Below are 15,892 nucleotides of genomic sequence, written 5' to 3' on the forward strand. Positions count from 1 at the left end.
ACGGCCGAACAGCAGAATGACCAACTGGACTGCCTTCCGGACGACCATCTGGACGACCACCTGGGACGATGCTATGACACCCACTGGCGCCAGGCCAGCCAAGGTGGGTGCAATTGGTCGGGGGCCCCGCCATTGCCCCATGATCCCGCTGCAGAGGGAGGCTCAGGCAACTGGCCAGCGGGCTGTGGCAGATGGGGTGGGGCCTCCCTCCGTGGGGCCATTCCCCAAGGGGTCCCAGACTTCAAGAGGGCACAGGCCAGGCTGAGGGACCACCCCCCCCGAGTGCACAAATTTTTGTGCACCGGGCTTCTAGTTATATATAACATATTAAGGAAGATGGTTGAGGAGTGTCTTTAAAGGCATTCAGAACTGAGTTTAATTTTCGATGTGGCTACTTTAGTCAGTGCAAGCTTAATATCTCATTTTTCTCATTTTTAGAGTGGCATAAAAACACTTGCCTCATATGATTGTTTTGAAGCTTGAATAAAATAATAAACATAAAAGCTTGAAGCAATGATGGCATAGATTACATGCTCAATAAATGGTTGCTAGTATTAATAAACTAAACTGAATGGAAATAAGAAATGGCTGTCTTCCAGGATTTATCTATAATCAGAAGAAATTAAAGTTTGGAATTTGATATTAAATATTATATTCCACATCATTCTTTTTAATGGTTGCTAAGTGTCCTGAATAAAGTAAGATGAGCAATTGAAAATACATAGTTGTATTTTATTCACAACTATGTCATAAAAGTATGTATTATCAAGACAAAACTAATTACTTTATTAGACACCCCCCCCCAAAAAAAAATGAAAGTAGTTAGAAAATAAAGGAAGAAGATGGTTATCAATGAGTATTATCAAAGGAAACATGAAAACCAAAGAAAAGTACATAATGGGGGAAATATCTTTCTTATGATATAAGCTTTTCTTAGGACAAAGTGATGTGAGCCTGAGAAATCTAAGAGTAAGGCATTTGTGTGCATCTTACCATTGTGCATATCAAGAAGAGGGTTATGTGTGTGAACAGTAGGAAGCTTCAGAAAGCATTTGATGCTATAAAACAAACAACCATTTATGCTTTCAGCTTTACTTGTACTTGTTATTATAGAACCATAATAATATGAAACACCTAACAGAAGACAACATAATAGGCGCTGGTAATTCATAGCAAGAAACACCCTTACACAAATGAAACTCATTCCCTATTACATCTCAGATGAAAGTATCTTTCAATTTTAAAGCATTATTGCTAGCTAAAAAGGCTCATCCAATATTTAGAAAGCAACAACTTTCATCTGAAATAAACTGCAAATGCTAAAACCTATTGTCTGAATCTAAGAGTTTCATGATTTTGAGGAATATATATTGGACAAATGTAATTACTCATTGTCGATTCCTCTGTTGTCTCTTTCCAGATAAACATAGTTTGAATCTAAAGGAAAGCTAAGTAACTTATTTTTTTTCCAGTTGGAATAGATGATTATCACAATATGCTCTATTTATGATATAATTAGGCATATAAATATATATTTATTGTAATTTCTATGGCAAAGATGAATTAAGAACTTGTTCCCTGCCTTCTAGAAGCTATATTTTAGTGAGAGAGTGAGTCTGAATATTATGTTAGTATTGAAATCTTCTATACTAATAATAGCCTAGGGCTGCCATGACCGGATGGACAACCAAACACCTGGGTGCCGGCAGCGGCAATGGGAGTCAGGCCTGGGTCCATCACCAATTAGAAGGCACCTCAGGGTGAGGACCATCACCTCAGCCAGAACTCAAGATGATCACCTGGCCTGGTCTGGCCCCTCTTCAGAGGCAGCCCCTTCCTCCATGTTCACTGCAGAGGACAGACAGGGATGCCCAAGAGGCTGGGGCCCTGGTGCCCCATCCCTACCCTACTCCCCTGGCCTCCTTCACCTGTGGCCCCCACAGAAGGGTAGGTATGAGAGCCCTTCCCCTGCTGCCTCTCACCACTGCCTCCGGCCATCCCTCAGCACACAGGCATATTGGCTTTCAAACGTGCCCCACTCACTTCCTCTCACCCCTTCCAGGGCCTCTGATCTTGATGGGGCCATTGGAATCCAGGGCTCTGGGGTTTTACAACAGAGCTGGGGTGGGAAAGGGTAAACAGCACCAAAGATGGCTGACATGGCCACCCACCTCTACCTCAGCTTGACCAATTAGTTCAGCCTCGGAACATGGCACTCAGAGGGGATCCCTACTTCCCCAGCAATAGCTCTAGGGCCTCGGCCCCAGTACCAACCTCCTCTCCGCCTTGGCCCTCCCCGCAGCTGGTGCTTGCTGAAGCTCTGTGTGCCTTACTTAACCACCCCTTCCTTCCCTGTTCCTACAAAGGAGGCTTTCTATGTTATATTCATATAAACTTTGTAACATTTTAGAAAAACAAACAAACAAACAAAAAAACTAATGACCAAGAGAATGCCACAGTCAACGTCCAGAGTCTGGCTCAGGAGAACGGAGAGAAGGAGAATTCCATTAAGTTGGTTGATGCCAAGATATTTCTGAGTGACTGCCTGGCGTGTGACAGCTGTGTGACCACAGAGCAAGGAGTCCAAGTTTCTCAGCAGAACACTGACTTCTTCCATGTTCTGAACCTTTGCTTTGGTTTCCAGAATTCCCCGCTCCCCATCTGTTGGCTCCTTCCCTCTGAGGGGCGCTGTTGTGGTCACATGGGTGCAACTGGAATATTGTATCTAGAGAGGATTGCCCTAATGTACATATCCTTTTATCTGACGATGAAAAAATCCCAAAGAATAAGAATGGAGACAGACTACTGTCCTTTAGGCTTAAAAAAAAAACAAAAAACAAAAAACCCAGAAGTGTCCTGCAAAGAGCTGTCTTAGTTCTGTCCATGTGCCTCAGAGAGATTGGATGAGGAAATGGCCTGGGTTGGCCCTGACTTTACCCACTTATGTTACTCTTGAAGGTGTCTTTGCCACAATGTGAATAAACTGCCACCTCTTGGAATTAGGTCTGCATTCCCGACTTTTCTTGAAACAGATCTACATTCTGCAGCTGTGGCCACCGTCCTGAGACCAGGTCCTGTCTGATAATCAGGGGGCACTGGATTGGAGGCCCCCCTCCCTGTGCCCTTTTACATTCAGGAATTGACCTGAACTCTTCACTTTGGGGGAGGCCTGCAAGGGTGACATGTGTCACAGATAGAAGGATGAAGAATGGAGAGGCAGACAACCTCCTTGGTCTCTCCCTGGGTGGGGTCAGTCAGATAAAGGCCAGCCAGCCTGCCCAACATTGGGAAAGAGCATCCTCTGTGTCCACCTCTCACCCCGTGGGCCCGGCCACTCCCCTCAGCTCCCGGCAGCCCTCTGTGTTCCACGACAGTGCGCTCTGCCCTCACATGCTGCTCGCCCTAAAGAAGAAGGAAGAGAGCAGTTGGCCCATAGACAACTACACAGAAAGATAGGGCTCACAGCTGGCGAGCAGAGTGGTGGTAGTGGGAGCCTCTCCTGCCTCCATGGCAGTGCTAAGGAGTGGTGTGCCCAGTGGTAAGGAGCAGCGAGCAGGCAGGCAGACATCGCCTAAGGAGTCCCAGACTGTGAGAGGGTGCAAGTCGGGCTGAGGGACACCTGCTCCAGTGCAAGAATTTCATGCGCTGGGCCTCTAGTAAGTACTATAATGAAGTAATAAAACATGGGAAACTAGAATAGAAGAAAGAGCACATTTCTTAGGTATTCACAGGATTAGACAGGTAAAACAGATTGAAGATTTTCAGATTACTACAGTTTATTGCCTGGAAGAATAAGAGACCAAGTAAGAAGAGACTTAGTCTAGAAGGCAGTGTCTTTTTGGAGTGGGGAAGAAGAAATAAAATCTCCAGAGTTATGGCAGTGCAAAACCCCAAGTAAGGAGGAGACTCTTGGGTAGACAAAGCAGATGCCTACTAGTAGAGGGAAGAGTGTGGTTATGTATAACTAGTTTCTAGGGGAGGTGGGCTCTTGTACAATCCATTTGCAGACCTTTGACATAAGCCTCAGGAAATCTTATAGCTACAGACAAGAAACACTTTTCATCCTAAACATTGAATTTACAGAACATTGGTGAAATAAACTATAAAGGGTTATTTCATCAAATAACCAACTAAAATATATGGGGAAACATGAATGTTTCCATTGTTTACGTTTTACTTCTATGTATTTTAATTCTATGTATTTTTTTTAATTTGGATATGATTCATGTACAATTTGTTTTATTTGGATGTTTTCAATTTATTCAAATTGCATTTTTAATATTTATATTTTCTAATTATATAGTTTGATTATATAAATAGAATTACATTTGCTTACTCATCTTATATCCTGCAACCTTGATAAATTCACTCATTAACACTAGTTGAATTTTTAGATAGGTCCCATTGAGAGTTTTTTAATCGCAACTATGTCATACATAAATAAAGACTGTTTTACTTTAGTTAATAAATGTTTTATTCAATGAGTTTTGCCAATTGTACACATGCAGCAATCATTCAAAGGTAAAATAAATAAATTTTTCATCACTCCAGAGAATTTCATTTTGCAACCTTCTGGTCAATCTCATCACTCCTGAGGCACTAATTATTCAGATTTGTATTACTGTATATTTGTTTTGTCTGTTTTTGGAATTCATATAAATCATACAACATGTCTTCTTTTGATTCTGCTATATTTTGCTTAACATTATGTTTTGGGGATTCATATATGTTGTTGCATATTTTAGGAATTAATGTATTTTGGGTTGCTGAGCAGTATTCCATCACAACTTGCACATTTTCTTATTGACAGATATTTGGGTTGTTTCCAGTTAGGGGCTATCATAAATAAGTTACTACCTACAGATAGAATCACCTGGTCATAAGGTAAATATAGATACTTGATTTATAAAAGATTGCAAACAGTCTTCCAAAGTAGATACACTTTTATACTTTTTGTCAGCAATGTATGAGCTTCCTAGTTGTTTTCTACCCTCTCTACTGTCAGCAGATAAAAAAATGGATGTCATTGTGGCTTTAATTTTCATTGTCCTCATGATTAAAAATATTGAGCAATTTTTCATACATTTGTTGGCCATTTTATACTTCACTTGTGAAATGTCTGCTCAATTTTTTTAACCTTTTTTTTTTCTAATTGAGTTGTTCACCTTTTTTTTTTTTAAAAAAAAGGATTTATAGGAGTTTTATGTGTTTTGAATGAGTGCTTTCTTAGTTATACATATTGCTAATAATTTCCCCTAATATGTAACTTGTATTTTTTAATGTTGTTTAGATGAGAACAAACTTGAAGTTTTAATAAACTCCTATTTATCATTGTTTTCTTTTATGGTTACTAATCTTTCAATTCAATCAAGAAATCTTTGTCTACCCCAAGGTGATATGTATATATTTCTGTGTTTTCTTCTAGAAACTTTGTGGGGCTAGCTTTTGGATTATATTCATGGCCAATTGGAAGTTATTTTTTTGCAAAAAGGGTGAGGAACAATCAAATTTCATGTTTTTATATAGATATTTATTTTATTTAGCACCATCTGTTAAAAAGACTTTTGCTCATTGAATTGATTTGGTGCCTTGGTCAAAACCAATTGACTAGCTATGCATAGGTCTAATTCTGAACTCTCCATCTGTTGCATTGATCTCCTTCACATTCCTACTGCTGTAGTTCTAATAGAAATCTTGAAATCAGGTAGTGCAGGTCTTCCAAATGTTTCTATACTTTGAAAATTGCTTCTCCAGGTAAATTTTAGAACACGGTTATCCATTTCTTTAAAAACTCCAACTGGGGTTTTGATTGGTATTCTGTTCAACTCATATATCAATTTATGGAGAATGTGCATTTAACAATATTGAGCTTTCTAATCCATTACTATTTAAATCTCCGTTTGTTTCCATTTCACATAATTTTTCAGCCACTTTTGTTAAATTTATTCTTAAGGACTTAGGTAATTAAAATTATTGTTAATTAAATATAGAAAATAACACTGAAGCCATGTGATTTCTAACATACTGATCAGATTTAGATATATGTTTTACATAATTAAATTTCTTGCAATGTATTGAGTCTTCCTTTAATAGATAATAATATGACCTATCTGGGTGAACATTGCCTATGATGTTAAAAAATGTGCATTCTGCAGATGTAGAATGGGGTGCTATGCAAATGCAAACAAAGTCAAACTGATATTTATTTATTATTTATTTATTTATTTATGGTCTATTTGTTCTACCCATTACTAGAGAGGTGTGTTGAAGTCTCCAACTACAATTATGGTTGTGTCTATTTTTTTCCATTATTTCTCTCAACTTTAATTTCATGATATTGAAATTTTATCATATACAAATATGCTTTGAATTGTTATCACTTCTTGATGACTTGATCCTTTTATCATTATGATGTGCCTCTCTTTTCTCTGGTAGTATGTATCCTGTTTGAAGTATATCTTATTTGAAATTCATATACTAGTAGCCACAATGGCTTTATTATACTCAGTGTTGTATGATATACTTTTTCACTAATTTAAACTCCTTTATATATTTATAGTAAAATTTTATTACACAGCACATAGCTAAATCCTGCTGTTTTACCCAATCTATCATTTCTCTCTTAATTAACATATTTATTCCAGTTCTACCTAGTGCAATTATTGATATTTAGCTCTGTCATTTTATGTCTTTATTTTCTATTTATTCCACATGTTCTTTACTTTTCTGTTTCTCCTTTCCTGTTACATTTTGGATGACACAAATATTTTGGGCGTTTTTTCTTTCACATTTTGGCTATAATCTGTTGGATTTTTTATGTGTTATTTTAGAAAGCACAATATGAATCTTTAATTTATCACAATACACCTTTGATTATTTTTATACTACATTATAAAACAACAGTACACTTCCATTTATCTTGTTCCATCCCTGTGCACTATAAGTCTTATATTTTACCTCTCCTTATGCAATAAATGACACAGCTCATTGTATTCTAAGTAAGGACACATCCTTCTCTTGTCAGGCTGCTGTTAATATCGGGGGCAAATCAGTCTAATCTGGAGTTATACTACATCTGTGCTCTGCTGCAGCTGTAGCTCAGCAGAGCTCCAAATATTACTTCTAAAACTAAAATGACCCCTGAATAATATCCTTTGCATAAAATACACTTAAGGTCACTAAAATTTTTTTCAGCTCCCAAATTCACTTAAATGTTACCTAATAATTGAGCAAGAAAAAACCACAGGAGACACTTTTTATGTTGATGTGCTTTCATTTTAGTAATTTTTATTTAACTTTCTATTTACCCAATCATATTAGATTGCTATGCAGGTATTCTGAGTGAAGAAACATAATCCCAATGACAGTCTTAGATAATTGTACCATACATAAATGTTAACAAGGAAGTGAATGTATGCATTAAAGTATTAGTAAAATAAAACACTTAAGAGGATGCATTCTAGAATCAGTCAGTTTCTATCCTGATATTCATAATTTGATCTCATACAACTTCCTTAACATCTTCCAAACCATGGCTGCCCCAGCTGAAAATGAGGATTATTGGTACCTATTCCATAGCGTTGGCTTAATAATTAAATCATTTACTAATACCAAACACTATTAAAATGTTAGCTTTTATCAGGCAATGTGACTTATATATAACCTGCTTGTGCTAATTTAATCCTCTTTATTATCTATTCATAATTAATATTATGCATCTAGTATATTGCCACATTTTTAAAAGACCAAAATAGTTTAGTTATAACTTCAATACCCAAAATATGATAACTTACTTAAATAAGTTAGAAACCACATCACATTCTTAGCCAGAGAGTAGTCAAATAATATAACATCACCAGCAAACATACAACCTATTATGCACTCACATACACATGCATAGTTAGTACAGCACATTCAAATGTCTAACAAAGTATCTCATTTGATCTTATCAGCACTGAAAAATAGGGAAGCTAAATATATAGAATTATTTTTAAATGAATAAATGAAAGCAAATCATAATTTACCAAAAATCTCATGAGAAATCCATGGCAGATACCAGACATGTAAACAGACATCTCTGCTGAGAAGTCTCCTTTCTCCTAATTACACCCAGCAGTTTTTACTATATGAAGAAAACAATTTTCCTTCATAATTTATTACATTTCTTAAGACTTCTCTAAAAATATCATTTGCCTAGAATGTGTGACAGTGATTGGTGCCACTAAAAATTTATCACTTTCAGATTATTTTTTTCACTTGATATTAGAATGGAAATTAGGGTTTAATATATTACTGGTTTTATATATAACTCCCCACAAATAAAGCAGTAATACATTATTGTGCAGTAATAATAAGCAACTGAGAGCTCTAAGTAATCATAAATAGTAATGACTATCTTCACTGTTAGCATTTGAATAATAATTTATAAAAACATAATGAAGTTCTAATGAATCAAAAGTACAGTATCAATATAGTTATTTTGGTAAGGAAATATTTCAGCAAAAGTAGAAGTTATTGTTTCAAATTTTATAAAAGCATCCCCCAAATGTTTTTTCTGTTATTTTTTTTTAATTTATGAAAACGTTATGTGAATGTATCCAAAATTTTGGACATATTCTTACAAAGAACAGAAAAAAGAAACAGCTGGGATTCAAAACATTTAAAAGCATATCTTAACATACATGAACTGTTCAGTTTTTGTCAAGTATTATAATGGTTCTCTATTTAAAAATTAGTTACTTGTAAAATGAAGCTACTGAATTTTTTATAATCATGTGTCTTGAATAGAGAGTATGCTTATTCATTATGATTTAAAATGCTTCATCTACGTTGAGTTTTAAAACAAGTAGAGAAACAGATGTCAGACATCTAGTGTTGCTATTCTCAATCAGAGATCATTTTTAGTTTAACTGTTCCTCCTCTCTGACTGTAATAAATGTGCTTTCACATGCATTTCTGGTCCCAAGAAACTGCAACCCCGGGAAAATGTGAAGCAAGCTGAGATTTGCAAATGCCCCAGACATTGTTATGCAAAGAAAGTCTCTGTCTCTCCTAAAAGTAAGAATTTAGGTGTTAATTAGAAGTTTGTTTGAGAGTTCTCTAACTTCTACAAAAATACAATCTCTTAGAAGAACTCTTCCTGAAGCCATCAAATAAATGCAATACGGAGCTCTTCTAAAACTGTTTGAAAAACATAAAAGAGACATAGACAATCTTTTTGGTTTTTATTTCCATGTTTGATATATACATTTCATGAATTGAAATGATACTGTTGTAATTAGTTAATTATTAATAATATGACATGAGTAAAGGGAAGGCCAGACATTATAGGCATGTCAGTTAAGCAGCTTCACCAGGAAGCTGCAACTTTGCACTCTGCAGGGAATCACCAGCTTATTTCCTGCAAAACACTGGGAGAAGGGATCCAACAAAGGAAAGATAGATGCATGCCCAGTAAAGTTGGGGTGACATAGGGAAGGTACTGGTCTGTCAGTCACACCCAAGAACAGAAATAATTGACCAGAATGGGCATGTCCATTGCAAGACCACGGAAATATGGAAACACATAATCTCCTAAACAAAGGAGTGATCTCTCTTGTGCTCTTGAACCTCTCTTGGTTTCCTTGCATTCACCTCTATAGCCTATGGCCATGAGGGCCCCACAGGAAATGGATGATTGTACTGCAGCAGGGAAACACAAGCTAAGCTAGGCTGATGCTGCACTGGACCCAGCTCCAACATGGAAAGGAAACTCTGGACTCTGTCTCTGATTTAGCTTTACTGAAGCCCCAGCTTCACTTCTCCAATTGCAGGACAAAGGGAAATGGAACTTCGGGTATAATTCCATGGAAATAAAGCCTTCTATTGTATCTAATCGTCCCATGTGAGTGTCAGGTAATTCCTTTTTTGGGGGTATTACAAGAAATCCACTCCCACTCACAGCCTGAGACACAAGACCCTCTCCCTCCATTAACAAATGAAAGGGATAATCTTTATTATCTGCAAACACCGTTTGATATCTGTGTTAATTCAACTAAGATAAAGAACAGGGGTCCAGTAAACATAAAAAAATGTTAGGTAATATAGTGGGTATGGCTGAATGTGCAGTGTAGTTTTAAAATTTTTCAGGCAGATTCCAAGAAACTTTCTTTCTACTGATTTACTGCAACTCTTTTCTAACCCACATGCAATAAATGGGATATTAACATGAAAATAGTGTTTTCTTAATTCTTTCAAGTTTCTCATTTCTTATAAAAAATGTATTTGCTCATTCCTGATTAGCACCTAAAATACTGTTCTTGTAACTATACAAAACCATACCTAACATAAAATATTATATAAGACTATTCCACTCTCAGTATCTGCAAGGGAATTTAGTTACTGAGATGATAGAAATATCATATCAAGATAGTCCTGACTATAACATCTGCATGAAACAGGGATCCAAAGCAATCTTTTATAATAAAGGCCTAGTGCATTTTTTTTTCTATTTTAACCTGGCTTGTATTTATGTGCATTTATATTAATCCATGTAAAATATGCAAAGTCCACCAGAAAACCACATGCTCAGAGTGACTGTTAAGAATTGTATTTCAGGAGAGAAAAAGGCATGCTTTTGAATTCAAATATTGTTTTATATTTGCCAAGTTGTTCTACAGCTTTCTTGGGTAACCTCTTATTGAAAGCCACATGTGCCTTCTAACAATGGGGTCATATAATTTTTAATTATTTAATTATTGCGATCTCTGGCAGACAAACTAGAGAACAGCCTAGAATCAGGTTGAAGCACGTGAGAGGCACAGTTTATTTACAACATATTTATGAGAAACTCAGTAGTAAAACTCAGCCTAATAAAGGACCAAAGTCAGTGTCTTTGCAATCCACAGTATATGTTACACATAAAGGCCGCTTCAGCAATCATTCATGAACACAAGAGAAAGACCCAAGTTTTCAAGTCCACTTTTTAAAAAATCATTTAATAAGGTGATAGTCATAAATAATTCTATATAATAAAAGCCTAATATACTAAGTGTCCAGTCGTCCAGTGACAGGTCAACTATTCAACCAAAGTGTAATATGCTAATGAGATGCTAAGGCTGCTCAACTGCTCGCTATGATGTGCACTGACCACCAGGGGGCAGATGTTCTAACTGGTAGGTTAGTTTGCTGCTGGGGCCCAGCAGATCGGGACTGAGCGAGATGGGCTGGACATGCCCTAGAGCCCTACTGCAGTACCTCCCCCACCCCGATCGTTCATTGGTGGTGTCCCTCAGCCTGGCCTGCACTGTCTCCAAATCCGGGACTCCTCGGGGGATGTTGGAGAGCCAGTTTCATCCCGATCCCACAGGCCACTCCACTAGGGAGGGCGCCAGACACAGGACTATTAGTTGGCAAGTGCTGCTGTGGCTTTGCGAGCCTCTCCTGATAGGGACTGACTGGGCACGAGCCCACAGCAGGCACAGTGGGTCCAGGATGAGTGAGAGTGTCAAGTAGGAGTTGCAGGTGGCGTTGGACTGCAGGTTTTGGTCTGATCCTTTCAGGCCACCCAGAGGGACCCCATCCATGCACAAATTCATGCACCAGGCCTCTGGTATACTAAATAAACTAGTTTAACTCATTTGAATCAAAATTTGAATAGGGAATTAAACATTAAACTGAAATCGTATAAACAACTCCATATAATTATTCCAGATCTGAGAAAAAATATTTTCAACTTGTTTTATCAAAAATTTCATCTAAACTTTAACTAGGATTCTACCCCAAATAAAACAAAAGATCACATTAGAATGAGCACAAGCAAAAACAGAAAGCAGGGGAATGGAAAAATACCAATACGAGCAAGACGTGTGCCTAAATTACCTCACTGAAAATTCTAATAGCTACTTCAACAACCTGAGGAGGTAGTTTTCTCTCAAGATGAAAGCGTAACCATATCTTTAATTCTGCAGACATTGGATAATCTATCAATATAGTTCAAGAGATTAATACACACTCTTAACTTTAGGAGCAAAATTAGTCTACAGGTAATGAAATACTTCAGTTTACTAGGTTGACAAATATAATATATCCATATAAGTTCAGCATAATGATTGCAAATGAGATATAATAAATTTTTAAAATACATTATTTTAACACTTTGTATCTGATTATTAATATGGTGTTTTGATAAAATATAGATATAGCATTATGTAATTATTAAAATTTATTAAACATAAGCTATATCCCAAGCACTTTGATTACATTTGTGAATCAGACTTCACAACAAACCTGTGAGATTGCTAGCAGTACCCCCTTTAAAAACTGAAGAAACTGAGAGCCTTATAAGTTAAGTAATTTAATCAAAATAACATAGCTAATATTAGGTAAATGGGTCTCCCTACATACCCATGAGGTGGTATGTATGTATGTATGTATGTATGCATATTTATAACAACATGGCAAACAATAAAAACATAATATAGAAACATAAGTCTGTGAAATATTGGTGTTCCTAGTTTATATACTAAAACACCCAAAGATTATAATGTGGAGGCATGTAATGGAAACAATTCATAAATGTGTTACATAGAGGAAGGTGCCTTCTACATCAGAATCCTAATGGAGTTAAAGAACATAAAATAAAGATTAAGATTTAACAGCCCCATTCCGTGTACAGTGAATCAAAATATACAAAGGGCAGGCCCAATACATTTTAGAATTCATCTGGTGATTCTGATGTTCAATCTAGTTGGTGAACCACTTGAGCCAAAAGTCTCAAAAGTCTGCTAGTTTCTCTATTTATTATATTCTGTGAGACTACTATATTGATCTTCAACTTGGGTAAAATTAAGAATCGGAAAGTAATTCTATTTTCAAGTTATCTTTTGGGAGAATAATGTGCAAAAGTTATGAAGGTAGGGGATTATTTACCATTACCATAAAAAGCCAAAATTTAGGGCTCTTGAAATATATATTGTGATTTAAATATTACTTTCTGTTTTCGCCATCAGATTATATAGAAATGAATCCCATGACTGCTATTCAGCCACATGTGATAGTAGTACAATTATGTAAAATTTCTATACCTCATTTCTTTATCTATCAAAGAGAACTCATACTACACATATCATTATTTTATTGTGACAATTGAGGAAAAATTCTTGTAAATATGCTTTGTAAAATTGAAAGGTCCATGCAATAACAAATAATGTTATGATTATTGATTTATAATAAAACTAGTGGCCCAGTGCACGAATTCATGCATGGGTGGGGGCCCTTGGCCTGGCCGGCGACCAGGGCCAATTGGTGCCTGCCGGCCAGAGGGAGGGACAACAGGAGGTTGGCTGAGAGAGCACACTGACCACCAGGTGGAAGCTCCTGCATTCATTGAGTGTCTGCCCCCTGGTGGTCAGTGGCATCATAGCGACCGGTTATTCGGTCCTTTGGTCACTTAGGCTTTTATATATAGAGATAATAACATTAAAATATATACCATTTTATTCATATTTCTAGGACACATTCTTATATGCCTAAACCATCTCCTTTGGTCTTATAAGGTTATAAGGGGACTAAGATAAGAATACAGGCTTCTTCTGATAACAATAATATAATTTATTTTTATAAATCAATTTGTATAAAATTAAACAACAAAAAAAGATAGTGAGGCCCATGTTCCAACTGTGCAGCCAGCCCTGGGTGCCCACCCACACTGACCTTCACCGAGGTGAGGGTCAAGTGCAAGGCAGCGGTTGCCTGGGAGGCTGAAAAGCCTCTCTCCATAAAGGAGGTAGAGGTGGCACCCTCAAAGGCTCATGAAGTTCGAATTAAGATTATTACCACTGCAGTGTGCTACACTGATGCCTAGACCCTGAGTGGGGCTGATCCTGAAGGGAGTTTTCCCGTGATCCTGGGACACGAAGGTGCTGGAATTGTGGAAAGTGTTGGCGTAGGAGTTACTAAGATGAAAGCAGGTGATACAGTCATCTCACTTTACATCCTTTAATGTGGAGAATCCAAATTTTGGCTAATTACTAGAACAAACCTTTGCCAGAAGTTAAGAGTCACTCAAGGGAAAGGTTTAATGTCAGATGGCACTAGCAGCTTTACTTGCAAAGAGAAGACAGTTTACATTACATGGGAACCAGCACATTCTCTGAATACACAGTTGTGGCTAGTATCTCTGTTGCTAAAATGAATCCTTTAGCACCTTTGGATAAAGTCTGCCTCCTGGGTTGTGGCATTTTCACTGCCTATGGTGCTGCTGTGAACACTGCCAAGTGGAGCCTGGTTCTACTTGTGCCGTCTTTGGCCTAGGAGGAGTTGGATCGGTGGTTATCATGGGCTGTAAAGTGGCCGGTGCATCCCGGATCATTGGTGTGGATGTCAATAAAGATAAATTTGCAAAGGCCAAAGAGTTTGGAGTCTGCGGATGTATCAGCCCTAAGACTTAATTAAACCCATCAGGAAGTTCTCATTGAGATGACTGATGGGGGAGAAGATAATCCTTTGCGTGTGTTGGTAATGTGAAGGCCATGAGAGCTGTGCTGGAGGCCTGCCTCAGATTGCCACTCGGCCCTTTCAGCTCCTCTTAGGAGGCACGTGGAAAGGCACCGCCTTCGGAGGATGGGAAGGTGTAGAATTGTCCCAAAGTTGGTATCTGAATATATGTCCAAAAAGATAAAAGTTGATGAATTTGTGACCCACAATCTTTCTTTCGATGAAATTAACAAAGCCTTTGGACTGCTGCATGCAGGAAAGAGCATCCGGACTGTTGTGAAATTTTAAATTCAAAAAAAGAAAATGCGTCCATCCTTATAACTGAATCATGTGAGCTCAATGGAGCAGCCAGGCAAGCTGGGAGAAGCTCTAACAAGTTCACAGCCTCTTAGATGTTCGGTAACCCACTCCAGGGAGTAATGTTTTCTGTATAATTAATATCTCTAATCAAGGATAAGGCTAATATAGTCATAAATCTGTTTTCTGGACTTTTCTTCTCATGAATAATTGCTAGCTCCTTAAGGAAATTTTTAACAAAATAAAAGTAATTTCTGAAGAAAATAAAAAAGATGGTGAATGCTATCTCATCAGTGTTCCTATTTGCTTAACTTAAGTTTTGCCTTATTTCTCTTTGGCTTTGGACAGCAAGTCATTATTTGCAACACTTTTCATATTTATCCATATCTTAACTATCTGATAAAACATAAACTTCCATTAAAGTAGTTAATACTATCAGACTCCCATGGTCTCTATCAACTTCCAAATCATTAAATATCATATTTTAATATTGTTATTTATATGGAACATTATCAAAAAGGTAAGAAGAAAAGACAATTTGAATTTATAAAGCAACCAAACTGAGCACTGCTGGTATAAGTCATACGATAAAATATCACACAGTTTATGACGTAAATAGAGGATGCTTGCTTCAACAAAGAAAACTTCATTATTACTGCAAATATATTTCAAAGTACAAAGCCTGGATATCCACTAAGAAAAATGTGATGTTCTCTATGTGTTAAAAAGAAGAAGAAGCAAGAATAAATCAATTGTGGAAAACAAATATAAACAATCTACTTATATAAAAACCATGGGTGGTGTTCATCACAACCAGAACAGAACCATGACCAAGCGGAAGGAAGTCAGAGGTTGTTTTGGCAATGGCTGTGCCCTCCCCCAACCTGTTTCCCGGAGCTGTTCTTTTGTAAGGGCAGGGTTTGAAGCAGGAACCTACCCTCAGAGCGTGTGCCTTTCGCCAGCACGGACAGGGGTGAACCTGAGTGGGGGTGGTTGAAAGGCTTAGAAAAGAAAGACAAGAGAATGCAAGCTGGGTCTGGGTGGGACGCTGCTTCTCTGAGAGACAGCGATCACACCCACAGCCATGCCTTTATTTTATAGCAGATGCAAAGTAAGGGCG

At 37.3% G+C, this 15,892-nt stretch overlaps 1 pseudogene; it reads left to right on the plus strand.

Annotated features, from left to right (window-relative positions):
- The window catches only part of LOC102756522, a 110,117-nt pseudogene extending 95,322 nt beyond the window's left edge, over positions 1-14,795 (plus strand).
- The last annotated feature ends 1,097 nt before the right edge of the window (positions 14,796-15,892 follow it).

Source organism: Myotis davidii, unplaced genomic scaffold, assembly GCF_000327345.1.
Source record: "Myotis davidii unplaced genomic scaffold, ASM32734v1 scaffold24, whole genome shotgun sequence".
Classification (NCBI taxonomy): domain Eukaryota; kingdom Metazoa; phylum Chordata; class Mammalia; order Chiroptera; family Vespertilionidae; genus Myotis; species Myotis davidii.